The sequence below is a fragment of the Pagrus pagrus genome (assembly GCF_965226575.1).
Source record: "Pagrus pagrus genome assembly, chromosome: 19".
Lineage (NCBI taxonomy): Eukaryota > Metazoa > Chordata > Actinopteri > Spariformes > Sparidae > Pagrus > Pagrus pagrus.
In genome coordinates this window covers 15,213,910-15,226,490 of record NC_140203.1, presented here as the reverse complement: position 1 = coordinate 15,226,490, position 12,581 = coordinate 15,213,910, and the positions used below count along the sequence as shown (strand labels likewise).

Genomic DNA, 12,581 nt, shown 5'->3' with positions numbered 1-12,581 from the left:
GGTACATGGAAATGAAGGGGGAGAAAGAGGAGATAAAGATGGTTTGATGACAAAGGAAAACAGGTTCATTGGGCGAGAGTAGTGAGAAAAGAGAAGGGATTCTGCTGAGATTTTTGTGTGATGAAATCTTTAAACCGAGCCCATTGTTGAAAGAAAAACAGATATTTTTATGCACACACCCCAGACTGACAAATGCCCGATTCCAGAGACTTGTTCATGCAAAAAAACAACAAAAACCAAACCAAAACAAACAAAAATAAACACCTGTGGGTCTATGGGATAATGGGAGTGCAATCCATGCTGTATACTAGCTGTTATGGGGAAATATTAAAGGTCCCGTATTGTAGAAAGTGGGATTTGCGAGTATATGTTGATTATACAGCAGGTCTTGGTGCTGTATAAATACTGTAAAGTGTCAAAACGCTTAATCCACGTAGAAATGCACACAGTCTGTATTTAGGCACTGTGCATTTAAACAAACCGTCAGGAATTCTGTAACATTGTGATGTCACCACTATACAGTGAACGCCCTCAGTCACGCCGCCAACACGGCCGTGGTGGCAAAAACACTGACAGAGCTAAGGCGGAAAAATGGTGGGCGGTGCTTGCTCAGGCCTGGGAGAGCTGTGCAATCAGAGCAGACTTCAGATGGAGGGACCTTAAAGGGACAGCCACCAAAACAGATTCAGACAGAGGGTGAATAGAGGTGCTGCAGCAATTGACAATATGAGAAAAATAAAGTTTTTTTTCACATTAAAGTTAAGTAAACATGATCTCATACACCCAAAATAAAAGTACGGTATGGGAACTTTAAGTACTAAATGTGTCTTTTGGAGAGACATAACTTTTGCAATAGTAGTAGGGTAGGCTACAGCAGTTCACAGAATAAACACTTCGAAAATTATAATACCGAAACGAAATTCTTCTAAATATCTTGTACATAAACCAATATAATATAAAAATATAAAAACAACATTACTTTTTTTAAAGGAAGGCTGAAAGGTTAGAATCTAAAACTTTTGTCAACACCAGTCAATTGAAAGAGACGATAAAAAATAAATAATAATTTCATAATGAATGTACTCTGCTTGGTGCCACGGCTGGTAGTCAGTGATTTATGGTTCACCATATGCCTGTTTTATAATAAACTGATCTACATAAAATAGAACAATGTGTACCAAGACATTGACTGATCTTTTGGGCAGACGTACAGGTGGAGAGAAATCCTTGGTCAGCAGATACATAGATGCATGAGGGTTTTCAAAGTCGCAATGAAACAGCATTTTGAGAGCACTGATTCCTTAATCAGGTGCATCTCCTGATGAAACAGGGTTTATCGAAAAGTCTAGACCATGGGGATGTCAGATGAAGGAGGGAAGAAACAATGTTATGATGAATGTGATGAATGACATGACAAGTTAGATTTGCAATTAAGCTGACAAAGATGTTAGCAATGTGCTTCGATTCATCAATAAGCAGATAGAAAAGAAACAGACACCAGAACAGAAACATAATAATGTGAGCTGTACCGCTCAAAGCTGACAGAGAGGCAGATCACGACCTTTGCTGCATCAATCAGCAGGAAACATCCAAATGGACAGCTGTGGGTGACCTTTGAACTCTGACCTTAAAATCAGAGCTTACAGCAAAGACAAATGGAGATGTTGACGCATGAGTTTTGAGCTCATTCATCAAGCTGTGCAGCACTGCAGCGCAGATCTACATTCACTGTTTGGCATGCTGTCCTTTTGTGTGATTCATAAAACCCAAGCCACAGCCTGTATACAATCTACATGAGACTGAATCATTTTGTTGATTTCGTCAGTTCAGGTAGTTGAAATTTAATTGAAATTAGTGTGGATGAATGGCTGGGGCTGAACGCTACAGTACATCGTAGGAACATTTGCAGCAGTACGACTGACTTGAGACTGAACTGACCTCATTCTCAGTTTATTAGATCAATGCTTCCCTTTAATTACTTCTTTTCAGTCTCTACAGCAGCTGGATTACAGGAAGAAGCCTCGGGCCTCGAGGCTTTAAATATTCATTTTACTCTTGAAGGTAATGCACATTCATCACAAACATTGTAATGTCATTCAAAGTGTCAAAAGTAATTCCTCTGTTCTGCCTCTCCTGCACTGTACAGCAGAAAAGTATTTAAAGCTGTCACAAAACTGAAGAGTTTGATCTACGCAGCAGTCAGGAGTGTATCCATCAACTATAAATGGAATCATTACTCACGCATACAATAATCTGCCACATAACAACAGCAGTTAAAGAGGAGCTACACTGTAAATCCTGGATGGAGGATACATACAGTACTGCTGCACCGACCTTTGTGCTGCTTTTGATGGTGTTGGCTTCATATGTTTCTGCAAGCCATGGATATGTTCAAATGTGTATGTTTCATACATGTTACATCAGCATTTCAACAGTAACATTCAGATTACATGTGTATGAGCTGACCTTGGAGAGGCTGGTAGTGGCGTGACAGCAGCTTAGCGAGATACCAGTGTTTAACATTTGTAAGCATGAAACCAATAGATATTTTTTAACGAGATGTCGGGTCAATTTGCAGCTGTGTTTGTGGGGACAGAACCAGGTAAGCCAAAACATGATCTTTTCCCTAACTCTAGGCAAGTGGTCCTTGTGCTTAAACCTAACCGGAGCATAAGGACAGTGTTTTCACAACATAAAAATTAAAATTGAGCAGAAAGAACGTAAAGAAAATATATTTTAATATATCAAACAATGATTTTCAACATATCTGTGATTTGCAGGAACGTATAATTGCCAACATTTTTTCTCGCGATTGGAGTTACAGAGCTCACAGCAACTGCAACATGTAAATAAAGAAAGCAGGATTTCTGCCTGCCATGCTCAACGTTAGTTACGAATACAGACAGTATTAATACAGAGTCTTCTAGCAGTGAAGCCAATCGTTCAAGTGAGACACGAACCCAGGACAAGACGAAGACTTTTAAAAATGGTTAAAAATTTAATTTAGCCCGGGCACTGAGACAAACAGTTACTGCAGAACAACTGGCAGGAGATTGGACTGGAATAAAATCTGAGTTGGACGGTGGTGAAGGAAAAGTGGAGGTCTGTGCCAGACCAAGATGACTCATAGCGGCGCCCTCCAGTGGTTGACTTGCTTAATATCCATGCCAATATGAAGGACACATGGAAGTACATATGTGGGCAGTGAAGGTTATATCGTTTGAAATGGACGTATCTATTATTTGCACGTAAAGAGAACATAAACAAACCTTTAAATTCAAATTTCGGTGGAGTATTTCTTAAAAAATCCACAATGTTCCACAATGTTACATTTGCAGTAACAGCTGCAGGAAGCAGGATTATATTCATATTAAACATTAGCACATTCTAATAAATCAATTACAGTCATTTTACCAGAAAATTTGTGATTTGACGGTAAAGAAATATTCTGTAACTCGTGCTGCTTGTTTAAATAAGGTGTAAATGAATTTTATCAACCTTTAAAATACAACAACTCCCACCAGAAATGTGATAGTAATTGGATTTACAAAAGTTTTTTTTCTCCTATCCAGTAACTAAACATTGTTTTTATTCACCACACAACGATTTAGAGAAAACAGAAATAAAAAAAAGTCATCACTCAGTTCCCAGGTTTAGTAACATCCTTATATATTTGGGGAAAACCCTGTAGATACTTGACAGATGTGGGTACAACCCTTCTTCCCTTCATTACATCCACAATCTGGAAGTGTCATAGGAGCACACCATCACACTGCATTGTGGATAATTGCCTGAAACCAAAAATAGGCCAGCAGGCTTGTTGCTAAGCTATGACTCAATGGTGCACGCCATTATCAGCAGCAAGCACACAGCACTATAGGCCTGTGTTGTCAAGATCTAACTGTGACATGGACACACCCTAAAATAGAAAAAGTGAAAAGAGAAGCAGGAGCGCTGACACAATATATGAAGCATTCTGAGGTGAATCAACAATCATACAATTTCCTGCTTACCTAACATGTAATTTACATTGACTGTGCTCCTGTTTCCACTTCTACATCCTGCTGTAAACAATTGTCTCCTCCCTGTCTGCTTCCCTCAGCCTACTCATATACAGAGTGTCTACTATTCACCGAGCGACTGACAGCTCTGACCTTCTCACCCTGAACACCTCTAACCCATGTTGAATTCCTTTGTGGGTTACTTGTCTAAACTGTATTAGCTTTCGTTCTGATATGTATCTCCAGAGACGCTCTATAAAGTTAGAATGGATCCGCCTGTCTCTACAGTAGCTATCTGTTCTGTCTACAAACACAACACAGCTAGTCTCCCCTCCGGCTGGAATACAACTGGACTCTAATCCAATCTGTAGGCCACCAACCAAATCGATATGGAGGCACAACAAGAACAGAGCGCTTTGGCCTTCAAGGCCTAGAATTGGAGAGGGAAATGTGGTGATTTCTGGGATATTATTGGGGTCAGGAAACAAGAAATCAAGGAGTCTGAAGTCTAAGCGTTTGTCTGACCTATATCTTTGAATCTGAGACTTACTGATGTAATGCAGGCCTCTAATCAAGTCTTCATGATTGCTTTAATTAGAGCTTGATTAAATATTAATAATCTAAAAATGGATCAAATGACAATGTGTGATGTGCAAAGTCTCCCTTGTAGTGACAAACCCACAGAGAATTATCACCCAACACTGCAGTTCCCCTCAACTTTCTGGAGCACTTTACCATCGTTCAGCTCGTTGTTTTGGTTTTACAACATTCAACTTTACAACAGATATAACTATTGCAATTTTCTTGCGAGCTGTAAGCTATTTTATTGTAGCAATTGTGTAAATCTGACATCTGAATCGTATATATGTGACACTGATCAGCCGGTCGTCGCTCATGGCCGCTCATGCCTAAAACCGGACAATTCTGGTCCTTGGCTGATCAATCGGTGCATCTCTAAACTTCACTATTTTGGTTCCGACTACATCAAGAAGCAGCTTCTTTATGACCCCCTGTGTCACCTACCCAGCACCAAACAGCAGATGGACAAACTTACTTGGCTAGCTGGTGAACACTGGTGGAGACCAAAAACAGAGCTAAAAGGAGAGTGAATATTGGACTTAGATTCACCCTGTGGACAAACACAAACTCCAAATCGATTGCTAATGTTGCTCTTTGAAGGGAAGTTTGCCATATCAATGCAAAGGCGGGTTAAAGTTAATGCTATAGTTAAAACAGCTTCATTAAATATTTAACATGTGATACAGACAAGCATGCAGCACTAATCAATATTTCATGTGAACAATGGATTAAATGACTGTCATGTTAAAGGAATACATTTGTAGTGACAAGTCTGCAGTTTCACTCTACTTTATAGTGTTTAAGAATCTTTCAGCTCATTGCTTTGGTTTTGCACATTTACTGTTTTGGTTCACTCTCACCACACTCATCAACATTGTTTCCAGCAGCAGACAGGTGTATTCACTGAAAGCACTCAATAAACACACGGCACACTACCTGCACAGCATCAAATGGCAGGCAGACAAAGTTATTAACTACAGTAGCTGGTGAACACACTGGAGCGTTTAGCAGCTAAAGAGTCAGATATTACCCTCAGGAGTTGGTAGAGACAACAATAAGGCTAAAAGCAGAGTAATTACTGGACCTCAATTCAACAGGGGGCCAGAAACATTGTAAATGAAGGTGTAAATAGGCAACTATTTGCTGACAAGGTTGCCACACCAACTTTATGAAGCTGACAGTGACAGACGTAATATGTTGATGTTGTGTTTCAGCTTCTTCCACTGCCCCAAAGCGGAAAAAAAAAACCCCATTATTGCTGCCTTACAAACATAACAAACTACTAATATTTTGGATGAAAAATCCTCATAAAGTTATTCGGCTGCTCCACTCGAGTGAATCACATGATACATTCATTTATTGGCAAAAAAATTTTTTTTTCAGTCCCAAGTCTTTTACACACCGGGGCATGGTTTTCCCTTTGTGTGATTAATTCACGCATCAATATTTTTTCAAACTTTTGACATGAGCTCTTTCGCATAGAAAGTTGGTCTTTTCAAATCCATCAGTCTATTTCGATAAAAACAGTAGTTTTACCTTGCAGAACATGGAAGTTGCCGGTCTACCACTGCCTTGATTGGTTAGTTTGTAACAAACCTTAACGGACCAGAGCCCTGGGACAGTCAGCTGAGATGAACCCAGTGAATGAGGCCTCAATGCAACATTTTCGCTGACAAGTTTTTTGCATTTTCATGTCTATTTGTCCCCGGTGTGTAAAGGCCTTTATCATAACACCTCACATAATGAATACAGCCAATTAGACGGTTTTCTGTATATTGATTTTAAGTCAAACATAGAAATGAATGATGACTTTAAATCTAAGACAAAATATATTATGATGGTAAACTATATTATTGCCCGTGTTATGCAGTATCTCCTGTGGTGGTATTGAACTGTTTCTTTAGAATATTGGTCCTGCTCCTTAACCTCTGACCTCTCTCTAATTGGTGCATACACAGTAATAGCTCACACAAAACACACACACACGGTGAAGGGATACGACACACAAAAGCCACATCACAGAATAATATTAAGCATGTCAAGGATGTTCATGCGTTACTACCGCAAAAAAGACAGAGAAAAAACTACTCCAAATCTGGACAAGCTTACACACACAACCACTGACACAGGAAAAGTCATTACTCATGTGCACACACACACACAAAGACACACAGACATATACATGCATTAGTCATTGTGCAGAGAAGGCAGGCGATGTGTATCTCCTAGGGCTCCCTTAATCAGAACAGTGTGTGAGGGATGCGTTACAGCGAGGCGACGAACAGCGTTAATTATTTAAACACACACATTCACACACACAAACACACACTCACACTGAAACACGCAACCCCGAGTCCATTGCGAAATAGCACTGGAGCAAGACAAACTTGTCAGCTCAGCTCCTTTTGCTGGTGTTCGTCCACAGGAATGACAAGAGGTTAGGGCCGAGAGAAGAATAGCATCTGGCACACGCACGCACAAACACACACAAACACTCACATGCAATGATTTTAGTAGTAGCTAACATGCTCAGACAGTGGGCTTTGGAGTAAACTGCCACGCTTTGATGAAACATGGCAGGGATCACAGCAGAGGTCTTGCTAGGAATAATGGCTGTTGACAGGCTTTCAGCCGAACGGGGAAGAAACACGCAGTAGGTGGCGGGTTCGAGTCATACACAAGAGACAATAACATGCCCCGAGAACAATGGGATGAGCTCTGTTACAGCTGTAGCTGTCAAGAAGTGATTTCACACATAGATTCGCAGCCATATACAGTCATGGCTCACACACACATACATTGTTCCCTGGGGAACTGATGCAAGCCAAACAGTCTTCAAAAATGTATTCAACCGTGTATAAAAAGTTTAGCAAATGACGTCTTTCAGAGTGATTCAGGTTCTCTCAAGGAGTTTTAACAGCAGAGCTTCATTATTCTAATACAAGGAAAGACACCATGACCCAGGCTTTATTAAATGTCGTGACAAAACCTAGTTTGATTACAGCTTTTTGTCCCCATTGAGTCGTTGTCTACCCTCTAACAAACTGCAATCAGTGGGTATTCAACTTGTACTTGCCAAAAATAATTCATATCTTGCATAACTTCCACCTACAGGGTGTATCATCTTATCTGAGGAAATTACAATTAATTCAGTTTTCCGTTACGCAACATTCATCTCATCGACCATCACTTACATACTGAGATGTAGACATGCAGTATATGCATCATCATGCCGATAATGAGCACCACTGTGATTCACTTTGTACACTTCTTTACTGTTTCTCTGGAGCACATCCTGTCCAGCTGTGATACGCCTGTGATAAAGAGCTATGGCTTTGAAGGAATAGTTCAGAATGTTTGGAAATGCAGTTATTAGCTGTCTGCTATGAGATTATAGATGTTACTCTGTGAGTTAAAGGTGCAATATGTAGGAATTGGCCACTGTCGAATTTATGCTCAAAACAAATAGGTGGCAGCATATCACCAGAGTAACTACAACCTGCTGTTAAAGGATAACTACCGTTTTTTACAACCTGGACCTTATTTCTAGCAAAATATATGATCACTAACTTTGGTGTCATTTGGCGTCGTTCGGACGAAATTAGATCCAGTGTAGCGCCGATATATCCACATAATGCGAGTGACGGGGCATCGACACACAGCCTCTATATAACGCATTATCTGCCACGAAACTAGTTCATTTCACCAATATTTTGTTACGATATGCTAGTGCTATTCCCCTCTGAGTCCGGGCTCGTCTATTGTCAACATAAGGGGTCTGTAGGTTGACCTATTACCTCTGACCTGGAAGATGTCGTCTCTGAGCTGCGCGCGCACCCGCGACAGCGCGGCTTGTTTACCTGTAGCTGCTACTGCTAGTTTGACCCCGGATGTTGATAACAGACGAGCCCGGACTCAGAGGGGAATAGCACTAGCATATCATAACAAAATATTGGTGAAATGAACTAGTTTCGTGGCAGATAATGCGTTATATAGAGGCTGTGTGTCGATGCCCCGTCACTCGCATTATATGGATATATCGGCGCTACACCGGATCTAATTTCGTCCGAACGACTTCAAATGACACCAAAGTTATCTGGGTGACTAAATGATCATATATTTTGCTAGAAATAAGGTCCAGGTTGTAAAAAACGGTAGTTATCCTTTAACTATTGCTGCCACTAGCTTGTTAGCTCAGTTAGCCATGCAGCTAGCAGTCCAGACTGGTGCTTGCAGACCAGGGGAATGCTGATGTTTATGACGCCAGCACAGGAGCTTTGGACTGAGACGGGATGCTAGCTGGTTAGCATGCTAACTTCAGTAGATAGCTCTGTAACACTATACATAGACATCATAATCCTCAAAAATATTTACATTCTGTTGAAATTTGGAGCACATTTTTGAATGTCTTCTCCTTAAGTTCCTACATATTGCACCTTTAAGATGTGATATGTAAGATTTCTGCATCAACATGTCTCAAACGAATAGACCTTTATTTTATATTTTATTGGTTTGTGGACTAACATTAACCCAAATGTTCCCACCAATGTTCAAACAGAAATTCATAATTTTATCACAGGTAAGGATGTGTGTCCTGTATAGCCTTTCACAATAACTTCCAGGTAAATGCCAGATGATATGTCAGAGAGTGAGAAAGGAAGTCGCAAAACGTAACTTAACTTAAAAATGTCTATGTGGACCTGATTTCTGTAGTAGAAGAGTAAGAGAGTCAGAGTAAGAGTGTTGTCGGATAGATTTTCATGGGCGACATTGGTTGTTTAACAATGAAGACAACAACTCCCATGATCCTGCGCTTCTTTGTGATGTCATCAAACTATGCCAAACTACAGCCAGGAAACGGTTAGCTTAGCTTAACATAAAGACTGGAAGCAGGGGGAAACAGCTTGCTTGACCCTCTGTAAAGTTCAAAAACACACTGTATGAGTGCCTCTTAAATTGACTTATAGACATTTTATGTCTTGTTTGTTTAATCTGAACACAAACAGTCGTCGTGTAACAAGAAGTTACATGATCAAAATATCTCAACTAGCAACCTCACTGTGATGAGCTATTTTCCAAAATGTTGAACTGTCCCTTTAAGATGTTCCCTTTACTGATTTTTGCAGATGAGGAGATGGTTTTCACAAAAAAAAAACACTTAAATTCAGCAAAAATAAATCAATCCTAAATAAAAGGAATTGCAATTGTTTCTAATTAATAAATCCTAATTTAATTGATTTGCTCAAATGGTAATTTCAAGGCTTGAACATGCGTGAAATGTCAGTGTGTCAATACAATTTGGAACACAAATCATAGTGAAGTGGAGTGCAAGTGTTTCCCCAGAGGGAGAAGATGAGTTCACTAAACATTAACATGACGAAGAAGTTGAATTCATGAAAATGAGCTTTAGCTATGATGCAATGGTGTCACATTGATTTGACTTGATGTTTATTTATTTATTTCTTAATCTCCATTAAGCCTCAGTGCAAGTGGTAATATAGACCCAAAGGAGTCTTCACAAACCCACACTAATAGACCGAAGTACACATTTTTTTAATGAGCTTACAAATTTCCTCTTTAAGCCTTGTCACAATATTATCCTGTCTGGCTGCCCTGACCCTGACAGCAGCATCACTTGATTCTCCATCTCCTGGCTCTCCCTGTTCCAGCATAAAATTTCACCAGATGTGCAAAAAAAAATGTTTGCTACTGTTTCATTATGTCCCTGCAGCCACCTCCAAGAATAATGACACACAGAAGTGGCCTCAGGTAAAACTCCTCTTCCTCATCGCTTTCCTGAATGGCTTAGCTCTGCCTAAACTCTGAACTTTACTCAGGACTCTGGGAAATCCCAAAATTTGTCAGGCAGAGAGGAAAAGGGAGAGTTCAGGTTAGTGGTAAAGAAAAGAAAGAAAGGTTTTCTCATTTAGCGATGATTGCAACCCAGGAATAGTTTTTAGCCCTCTCATTTGCTGCCTGGGCGACGTTTCTGTAATTAGCGCCCCTCTGTGAATGATATATCATCAAAATGGCTCTTGGCTAGTTTGAATATAGCACCATGAGGGCGTTTGGAGAAAAAACTTAACGGTGACCTGGGGGTCTCTTCATTTAATTATACAGCTTGCTAAATGTCTCTCATCCATCTGAATGACCTTGCTTGGTTGTTCTTCGAGTTCAAATTGCATGCCGCTGTAACTTTAACCGTGTTGTGCACGCACTGGAAGCAACCTGGCTTGTGCACGACGTAATCTTTTTAGACAACGTTTAAAGGTTTTTCTGTGAGGTCCAGATCCATTTTAGGAACGTTGTGGCACTTTAATGTTGTCAAATTGTGGAAAATTAAGTAGTATCATCACCTGCCGCTATGGGCTTTGGCTCAGTTTTTGGATTCAATTATTAAAGGCGCAAGTAATTATCAAGGACAAGCCAGTCTCACATCAAAATGTGTAATAGTCATTGGTTCAACAGCGCATGATGTAGTAATTTAACATTAATGACTCTGAAACTGTGAGATACTTACTTTTTATACTGCCTATTCTTTTTGATTGTCTTGCAGGTGTCTTCTCTGTCAAGTTTTAGTCTGTGAAACCCACAAACATTTTAAGGGAGTTTCTACAAAAGAAGTTTTGGTAGTTTTTTTAAAGAGAAATGTAAGTTTCTCTTTAAAATCATCATTAACTGAACAATCATTCAGTTAATGTGAATGATTGTTGTTATTACAAAGATTTATCCGGGTTTCACCTGAAAAAACTTCAAATGCAACATTTTCCATCGTCGCTGTGGCGGTTGCTATGGACTTTCTATTACTGAAATGACGTGGCTTGCATGTTTAAATAATTTCCTTTGTGTTTTGTAGTTTAGCTGAGTTGTTATTTTATTTGTGTTATGTTATGTGCCTGTTTGTTATTGTACTTTTCAATAAAAAACAAAGATATAGAGCTTTAGTTGGCTTCAAACATACTCTCTCTTCTTCTTTGGTTTGCCAAGTGGCTGGATGGCTGGTTGCTACACTTCTAGGGTTTTCTTTTAAGACTATACTCAACATTTCTCAACAAAAAATCCCCCAAATGTCCTGACATAGATAATGACAAGACATATTGTGTCGGATATCGCATTTTCCCCTGATAATGAAAGAAATTTCCGCCATGATAATTTGTTTCACAGACTTGACAGTCGAGGGACATGGAAGAAAATAGGCAGAATAAAAAGAATCTCCAAATTTTAGAGCCATTATTGTAAAACTACTGCTTCTTATGCCGTGGACCAATACAGCTATTATGCATTTGAGATTAATAGGCAGCACACTCATGAACTGCTGCTCAACACTTGTTTACAGTCTTCAATGGCAACTTGTCTTCTGTAATTGTTGGCAGACAGTGAGCCAGATTTTATACATAACTCTTTTTTGACTGTTGCTTTAGATCCTCCACTTCTCTCAAAGCCATGAACAGTCTCCTGTAATCTGCTCACTTCTCCTTTTTAGCTCTCATGACTAATGTACATCATCATGCATAATCAATACTGGATCTAAATGTCACCTGTGGTCACCTGAGTCCATGGTGGAAGCAGTCACCTCTAACATTGTGTGCAGAAATGTAACAGGATGGATGGATTGTTTCCCACTTAAGTGGTGTAATCAGCTCCTGGAGGAAATCACATTATTAGGGAGCTTTTATGAGTCACATCTGTCCTCAGATAAAGGCTCTTATCATGTCAGTGAACAAGAAGTGATCTTTGAACTGTAGATAAAAGGTTTTTAAAAGGATGTCATCTGTAAGTATATTCATTTTTCCAGAATTGGCTTTTGAATGTTTAAGAAAATGAGCTCTCACATTCTAATCATATCAAAAATAATTGCATGTAATCACATTTTGTCAGTCTGTCACCGCACTTCCTGTCCCTCCCCTCTGCCACGCCATGCTCTACCCTCTGCTGTGCAAATAATACCAGTAGTCTGTGTGTGACAGGCTATAATCTTGGCACCAGCAGGAGCTGAAGTTG

The 12,581-nt window shown here is 39.7% G+C and overlaps 1 protein-coding gene across 1 annotated transcript in view; it reads right to left on the bottom strand.

The window, feature by feature from the left end:
* LOC311275287 (protein FAM163B-like) overlaps positions 1 to 12,581 on the bottom strand; it is a 35,304-nt gene that overhangs the window by 8,516 nt on the left and 14,207 nt on the right. The gene's annotated exons all lie outside the window — the stretch shown is intronic.